This window comes from Misgurnus anguillicaudatus, chromosome 22, assembly GCF_027580225.2.
Source record: "Misgurnus anguillicaudatus chromosome 22, ASM2758022v2, whole genome shotgun sequence".
In the NCBI taxonomy this organism is placed as follows: Eukaryota; Metazoa; Chordata; class Actinopteri; order Cypriniformes; family Cobitidae; genus Misgurnus; species Misgurnus anguillicaudatus.
Genome location: NC_073358.2, coordinates 36,903,417 through 36,911,921, shown reverse-complemented (window position 1 = coordinate 36,911,921; position 8,505 = coordinate 36,903,417).

The following is an 8,505-nucleotide window of genomic DNA, read 5'->3' as shown; positions in this document are numbered from 1 at the left end:
TGTTGTTGTTTTTTTTGTAAAATGCCAAATTCTTTTTTTATTAGCTTTTGTGCTGTAATTTGACATTTTGAAATTCTGATAAGATTAAACAAAGCTTAAAAACATACTTGTGTCATTTTTATACTCTTTTGTTGGCTCTTGCTTTAAAACAACAGAAATTTTGAAAATATTTTGATCATCTTCAGAAAGTAACCACTAGGGGGCAGACACGTTTAACACATAGGTCGACGACAACACAGACTACAACTATTTTTTTTTACCAGCGCCTTCACCAATGTGTTGGATGACAACTGTCTAACATGATCCAGATCATCAACTTTACACCATAACGTTGTAGGGATTTCAGGTATTACCTGCCATATGTGTGGAAATGTGAAATATGAAGTGAAGCATGGACAGCGACATTCAGTCGGTTTGGATGCGAGCTTCCATCAATCATGTAGGCCTCTGTACCACAATTCTTTCCTCTTCTCTAATTCTGTTTAATTATCTTTTTTTCCTAAATATTACGTTTTGCTTTTTTCGCTGTTAAAAATGACATAAAATTGAGAATTACAGCAGATGTTAACCCGTTTGTTAGTGGCTCAGGATCTCACTTAAAACTCTATACATATTTTGCAATATTGTTATGTCCTCACTTAGGCGTTTTGTTTTCGTCAGGCACAAGAGGGACCTCTAAATATCAATACTTTAAAAACTTTCACTAGGAAATAAACATTCTTGTTGGTCTAAAATGCATTGTTTTCTCAGAGAGAGAGAGAGAGAAAAAAGTATTGACCGGGTAGTTTTCTAATCGTTTCGTGTTCGTCAGGCACACGAGGGTTCTCTAAATGTGGAGGCAGTTCCCGCCGATTGCGCGCGCGGGCATATTGTCATCACGATTAACTTCTGTCACGCTCTCCGGGGTGCGCGTGGATGACAGAACCGACCCGTTAAAAAGCAGCTCACTCCTACTCAGTCGATACTAGTGAACCGTATTAAACCCACTGATGGTTAGTTTCATCAGAAAACCCCAGCCAAGTAATTGCTGCTGTCGCAGTGAATTGAAAAGACTGTTTGTGTTCAGACTAGCAAACAAACAACGTTAATATGGTCGGTTTACCCAAAGGTATGACTTGAAAGGCAATCCTATTATAACTAAATGTTCAAATACTGTTTTTATTTAACACATTATTAGTCTTCTTTCATTCAGTTGATTATTTAAATTGATTCAACGTGCTTTAGTTCCAGAAAAATACATTTGTGCATTTGGCAGATGCTTTTATTCAAAGTAATTTATACAGGGCACCAAAGTAACATGTTTTTATGTGTGTTTCTTGGTATCAAACCCATGACCTTTGTGTTGCAAACACAATGGTGTACCAGTTGAGCTATAGTGTAGATGCAGTAGGGTTAATATCTGGGTTAATTCATACTCAACAATGATGCAGAAGGTAGTTTTAAGAATGAAACTATAAGAAATGAAAGTACATTTTGTTGGCTATTTTGATAAACATGTTAATCATTTGAGGGAAAATCCTTATTGGGAATCATTGTTGGGTATCTGAAATAAATGGACAGAATTTGTCAAGATGAAAAAATTTAAGTTATTTAGCTTTGCTTGTGTTAGACTAGTAAAATTATTCTGTGGTATACTTCTCGCATTTCTTTGAATTACAATTCAGTGAATTGTAGTGATGCAACAATACAAAATTATTGTACCGATACCGATATTCGATTACTGAGAATGACAGACAGATGCCGATAGTTTTGCTTTTACTCCCTATTTTAAGTTATAGACCCCTTCACGGTTCACGTCACAGGCGGTTCCCACTGTGCATGTCGGGGTCAGAAAAGTCATTACAGCAGATTGAGTTGCGTATTATTCGGTATCGTCAAAAATGCCTACTTACGTCGTGGGCTGTGAAAATCGCACCAGGTCTTCCATTAAGTTTTCGCGATTCATGCAGAATCTCAAAAACAAAAAATACAACATCTGCAGCTGCAAGCAATTAACGTGCAGACTGAGACAATGCAAATATCAAAGAGGCTTGTGTTTGTAGTGCTTACTTCATTTGAGGTAAGTCATCATTTTTCAGCCCTGTTAGATTAAACTAAAAAGCCTAAATGGTATGAACAGTTTGACCCCATGCTGCGCGCGCACCCGATAATCATTCAATGTTTACAAACCTTGAAGGGGTCTATTTTGTCAGAGCATACAAACTGCAGACTTCAGACCTAATTTAATCCCCTCCTTTTCATTGCCAGGATAATCTGCCCTGATCATCGATTGTTTTTAAACAATTGTCCGAAAGTGGGAAGAATGCTTTTATCTGCCAATAAGGATTATAGGCCAATACATCTGTGCATCCTTAGTAGGGCTGCATGATAAATAGGTTGTGATTGTCACGCGCATCTCGTCAGTAAAGCTGGTTCCTTGATTAGTAGTAAATCACCATCGCCTGCTTTAGATGGAGTGGCATTTACTACACAAAGGTCATGTCCCAAATGACCTTGAATTGCGTGTGCTCGCTTAGTCTACGAGTCCGTAGGGTGTCCCATCTGTCATTTTCTAGCTTCGAAATGTGCTCATCTGTGCACCCTTTTGCACCCTTGATACGGTCTTCGGCAAAGCCTGCACTGCTGCAGGCTCCACACACTTTACCAACCCAGAAGTCCTTGCGAAATAGCAATCAGACGACGGATGGGAGGAGTCACACCACTTCTATTCCTATTTCCAGGTCCCAAAATATGACTCTGGTGGGCCTTTGTGGACTCGCATCAAGGATCCCTAAGGTCTGCACTACATGATGTCATCAAAGTGTGGATTCTGAGGAAGTCCACAAGTCCGGAGTGTGCCATTAGGGACAGGACCAAAGCCATGGTTCACTGTCAATCGAGGCAATTTTGCCTTCATGCGGTATTGCCCAGCATGTCAGTGAACTACTTTGTGCTTTGTGTAGTAAATGTAGCTACATCTTGATGACTACTAATCGGTTCCTTGATTAGTAGTCATCAAGGAACCGCCATCACCTGCTTTCAAAACTGATGAGAAGTGGATGACAATCGCATGAGATTTATCGAGCAGTCCCTGTCTTTAGGGAATTCCTCTTCCCTGTCATCCCAATAGACCTTTTGCGAGTTGACATCACAGTTACGTCACGCGCGCAATGTGGTGGCAGAAAAACAGTGGAAATGAATGAGACACGAGTGAAACGAACAATATAACTCACTAGAAAATGTCTTGTTGTGCTGTTGAGTGTCAGAATAGGAATGCCAAAATAGATGACCTACTTTTTTATAGTATACCGTCGTCGAAGACACCATTTGAAGATAAACGTAGGTGTTTATGGTTGCAATAAGCCCTCAACCGGACAGACTGGAGTGATGAAATCATCTGAAAATCTTTTAATAATTTGAATAGAAAATAATTAGAGAAGATGTCTGGTGTTCTGTCGAAGTCTGTTCCCTCTATGTGTCTCTTATAGCGTTTTTTATCACGTTACGTTTATATTAGAAAGATTTGAATGAGTTCATAATATCAATACAGGGTTCAATGCAAATAATTTTTTATACTGGCCCGGTCGGGCCAGTGGTTCAGGTTTTCACTTGCTCTGCCAAAATTTTCACTGGCCCTAATAAAAAATGTCAGTGTCACATATTTAATAATTCAAAAGTCAAATAAAATTGTATATATATACACAACAGACATGTTCCAACGAAAAAAGCTTCCAACTTTTCCAACTCACAGCAAATTGTGCAAAATATTGCATTGTTTCTTTCGTTGTGTTTTACCCAATTAAATGTCTGCTTCCAAGATGTTAAATAACATACATTGATAGAAATATATTTTAGTGACTGAGGGTGAAGCATTGGCCCGATCGGGCAAGTGACAATACTTTTTAGTGGCCCGAATGTCTCTCACGCTTGCCCCGGGCCACCGGGCAGTCCTTTATGTTGAGCCCTGCAATAAAATTACCATTTATTAAAGTTTTCATATTTTTTTCGTTTTCTATTACTATTTTTTACCTTCTATCTTAGCCTATGTCTTCCTGTTTGTTCTAAATTATGGTGTTTACTAATAAATAACATAGCACACACACACACATGTTGTAAAGTGTTAATAATATATAAACAGGCCTATACAGATTAATTTGTATGTAAACATAATAGTTTTAGATCAAACACGTAGGCTATAAATATAAGGAAGAAATTGAAGACAGGAAATGATGAAATATTTAATAAATGATATTATACAGAATACATGATAGTATTGCTCTTATAAGTACTTCAGCGATTCATACTGTAAAAATAATTGATTTACCAATAAAGAACAATACATATACATTACATACATGCACACATATCAGTAGCCAAGCCTTTAAAATTTTAATTTATTTAAAAAATAAACGTAACTTAACTTGGTGAAAACGTTATAAGAAACATTACACTTAAGAGAAATATAGGAAAAAACAGACTTCCACAGTACACCAGATCCATAAAAATCACAGTTTAATGCTAAAACACTTCACACCACTATTGCGGAGCTGTCACTTTCTGACACCAGTTGGGCTCTGCCCACAAAAAACTTCATCTCTGTTTGCAAACACGCAAAAGGTCTATTCAACCTAAATTAGGGCGTTTTATAGTACAACTCACGATTTTTAAGATAATCTCATTTTAAATTCTGAAATTTTTCCAATCCTGATGCATACGTTTCCATCAGACTGTGCGCATCACACATTGTGGTGCAACAAACTAAGATATTCCTTCACAGTTCAGGCATGGGGTTGTAAATAATTTAATGACTCAGAAAGTGACATAGGGGTATGCTACTATGGCAACATCTTCCCCCCGTGGAGATGGCACTTAGTGGGGTAGTGTAAATGTCGAGAGCATCTAATGTCAATAGGGATTTATAAAATATACTAAAAAACTTGCTGGTTTTCATCCAGTAGACAAGGCCGCAAGGAATGAGTCAGCAACAAAGTATATAAGTGTTGATTTTTAGTCAGACTTGAAGATTCTAAACTCTTTGAAAGCTTTGTCTACTGTTTTGATTGTTTTCCAAAGCTTATCGCACCCCTGAACAGAGCAGGGCAGTACAGTGATTTATTTAGCATTTTTCCCCCACCATATATGTAAGAAGCCTCTGTCTACCTTTCCTTTCCCACACTGGCATGTTCAAAACCTTTTCTAGGCTTAGAATTCCAAAGATAGCTTGGCAACACTATGGGGTGATTTCTGGAAAATAGGTCAGGCGATATGTTGGTTGCAATAACTTGTTTAGGGTGAGTGAATTCAATTTAATCAAACGAATGGTTTGAATTAACACCTTTATTTATCAGCTTGCTTTATTACAAAGAAAATAAATTGCACCCTAGCAGTGATTGTTGACAATAATTAAAGGAAAACACAGTTTTTTGGTAATATTTTACTATGTTCTTACCTCAGCTTAGATTAATTAATACATACTATTTTTTTTTAAATGTGTGCACTTTTAATCTTTCTTCAGCGCTTCTTGAATGTGTTAGCATTTAGCCCCATTCATTCCTATGGCTCCAAACAAAAGTTTTATTTTGTGCCACCTTACTGACTCGTATAACTACTCATGTAAATAGGTAAAACATGGAAGTGTTTGGTGGCTTCTAAATTCATCCCTGTTTGGAGCCATAGGAATGAATGGGGCTAAACTAAATGCTACATCAATTACATTGATGATGGGCTAAGCCCGAAACGTTTGTATCTCTGCATGTTTGGCCATTTGATTATTTCGGCACAGAATAAATGTTTGACATTATTTGGATTACTGTGTGCAGACTTTTCTTCTCTGCATTGATAAAATTTTTTGGAGTTACGCACCAGAGTTACCACTGTATTGGACTAGAGGCGCGGACGCCATCCCTTCACACGTAGACTAAATGATAACACATTCACGAGGCGCTGTACAAAGATTAAAAGTGCATGCATTAAAAAAAGATAGGTATGTATTCATTTGTCTAAGTTGAGGTAAGAACATAGTAAAATATAGTTTTCCTTTAAATGTGTAAATGAGGAATATTTTGTCCTCATGGTACTCTTTCGGTACTTGTTAATATATTTTAATACATTTACAATATTAGTTTTTGGTAACACTTTACAATAAGGTTCATTAGTTAATATTAGTTAATGTATATTAACTAACATGAACAAACCATGAGCAATACATTTGTTACAGTATTTATTAATCTTTGTTAACGTTAGTTAATATAAATAAAGCTTTATTTGCTTGTTCATGTTAGTTCACAGTGCCTTAACTAACATTAACAAAATTTTAATAAAAGTAGTTAGTTCACATTAATTAATGTTGTTAACTAATGAACCTTATTGTAAAGTGTTACCTAGTTTTTTTATGTGACCTTTGATGTGACCCTTGACCAAAAAAAACAGTCTTTAGTTGCATGGGTATGTTTGTAGCAATAGCCAACAATAAATTGTATGTGCCAAAATTATAAATTTTTCTTTTATGCCAAAAATAATTGGGATATTAAGTAAAGATCATGCATGATGATATTTTGTAAATTTCCTACTTTAAATACATCAAGTTAATTTTTATTAGTGGGTGCAGTTGACTTAATTTGGACAACTTTAAAGGCTATTTTCTAGATATTTTTGCACCCTCAGATTTCCGATTTTCAAATAGTTGTATCTTGGCCAAATATTTTCCTATAACAAACCATACAATAACAGAACGGTGTGCTTTTAAAAAAATGATCCCTATGACTGGTTTTGTGGTTCAGAGTCACATACAGTATGTTATATATTATATAGGGGAGAGCGGGGGCGAAAATAAAAGTTTTCAGAAAAACTTAATTTTAAAAGAGCATGTTATAGATAGAGATATATGTTTGCTGTGGCCAATAACTAACAAGTGTCGTCTATTAATACAAGGTGAAATTTTGTAAAAATGTAAAATGACTTCAGTATAACAAACATAAGTAGTGAATTGTTACTTTTGACCCCACCTGCAGGGAAGAAAGTAACACAACAAAATAAGATAGATTTCTGTGTTGCACATGTTTTTATTAAATATACATGACTACGACATCATTAATATGTAACTGCAAACATATTTTGTAATATATCTTTCTAAAAAAATAATGAAATTACGGTTTCATTTTAAATTCCAGTTTTATCAAATGTTTCAAAAGTAACCAACAGCACAAACTTAAATTGTTGAGAATAAAATATTTTTTCAACAGTTTGAACACTATGAAAATGAAATGAAATCAAATTAGAATAATATTAATTTTCAACATAATGCAACAGTATTAGCAGCAGGACAAAAGTAACAAGTGTTACTTTTGTTCTGACAGGATCTCCTCACATTTAAACCCATTTTACTTTTATTTTGAAAAACTCTGAGAAGTCAAACTTCAGGATGTGTTAGAGCACTAAATAACCTGTAGATTGATCCGTACTTTAACTCATGAAACCAGAAACACAACAAGTTCTAAGAAAAAAATGACCGTTTTAGGAATTTACTTTTCATGGTTGAAAACACCTTTCTGGATCTACACGCTGAAAACGTTGAGTAAATAACGCAATAATTGTCAGGTCTGTCAAGGGTTTGTGTGCTAAAGATGCTGTCATAGTTTGGGATGCAAATGTTATCAGGGCTCGGAGAAAATGGCTTTGTTACTTTCATCCCGCGTTACTTTTACCCCGGTTCTCCCCTACATAATAGAATAATATACAGTGGTGTCTGATTAATACCACATTAAATATTTGGCATTAATATTTAAATCTAGAAATAATTTTTTTTTATTTTAAAACAATATGGGGGGATTTCCTGGACAGGGATTGGTTTAAGCCAGGCTCTAGTTTAATTATGAAATATAACTAGTTTTAACAAACATGCCTTACTAAAAACATTACTTGTGTGCATTTTGAGGCAAAACAAAGGGCACTGATGTATTTTAAGCTATGTTTTAAGTTGTTTTCAGTTTGGACAGGCCTTTAATTTATTTTAGTCTAGGACTAGTCTAATCCCTGTCCGAGAAACCGCCCCTATAACATGAAATGAATGATAAACGTATAAGATTTAGTGCTGTTTTTGGATCCTTAATCATTTAGGCGAATATATGACATTGACAATGCAAGCTACTTTATATTAAGGATTAGATTTTCTTGTTTCCATTGCTGTTTGGAACGTTCTCAAATCATGCTGGGGTAACATAGATCATGTGGTTTTGCACAATGAGTCCATTCTGACATTAAAGCAAAAGGGGGGCATGCCAAATATGAAGAAATTCTAAATGCATGATTTATTTATGCCAGTTAATCTTTTCACATCTATTATTTAGCTGATAATGTAATAAAAAATATTAAGAAAATGCTAAATTTCACTAGTGGTCTCAGACCTTTCATCGTCTTTTTATTTAGTATTCATACGATGTTATAAAGATATTGGTTCTAGTGAAGTCTGTGCTGTCATGCATTTAAGCAGTGCACCTTTGTGAATGGGGTTTCTTGTTGCCATGGAGC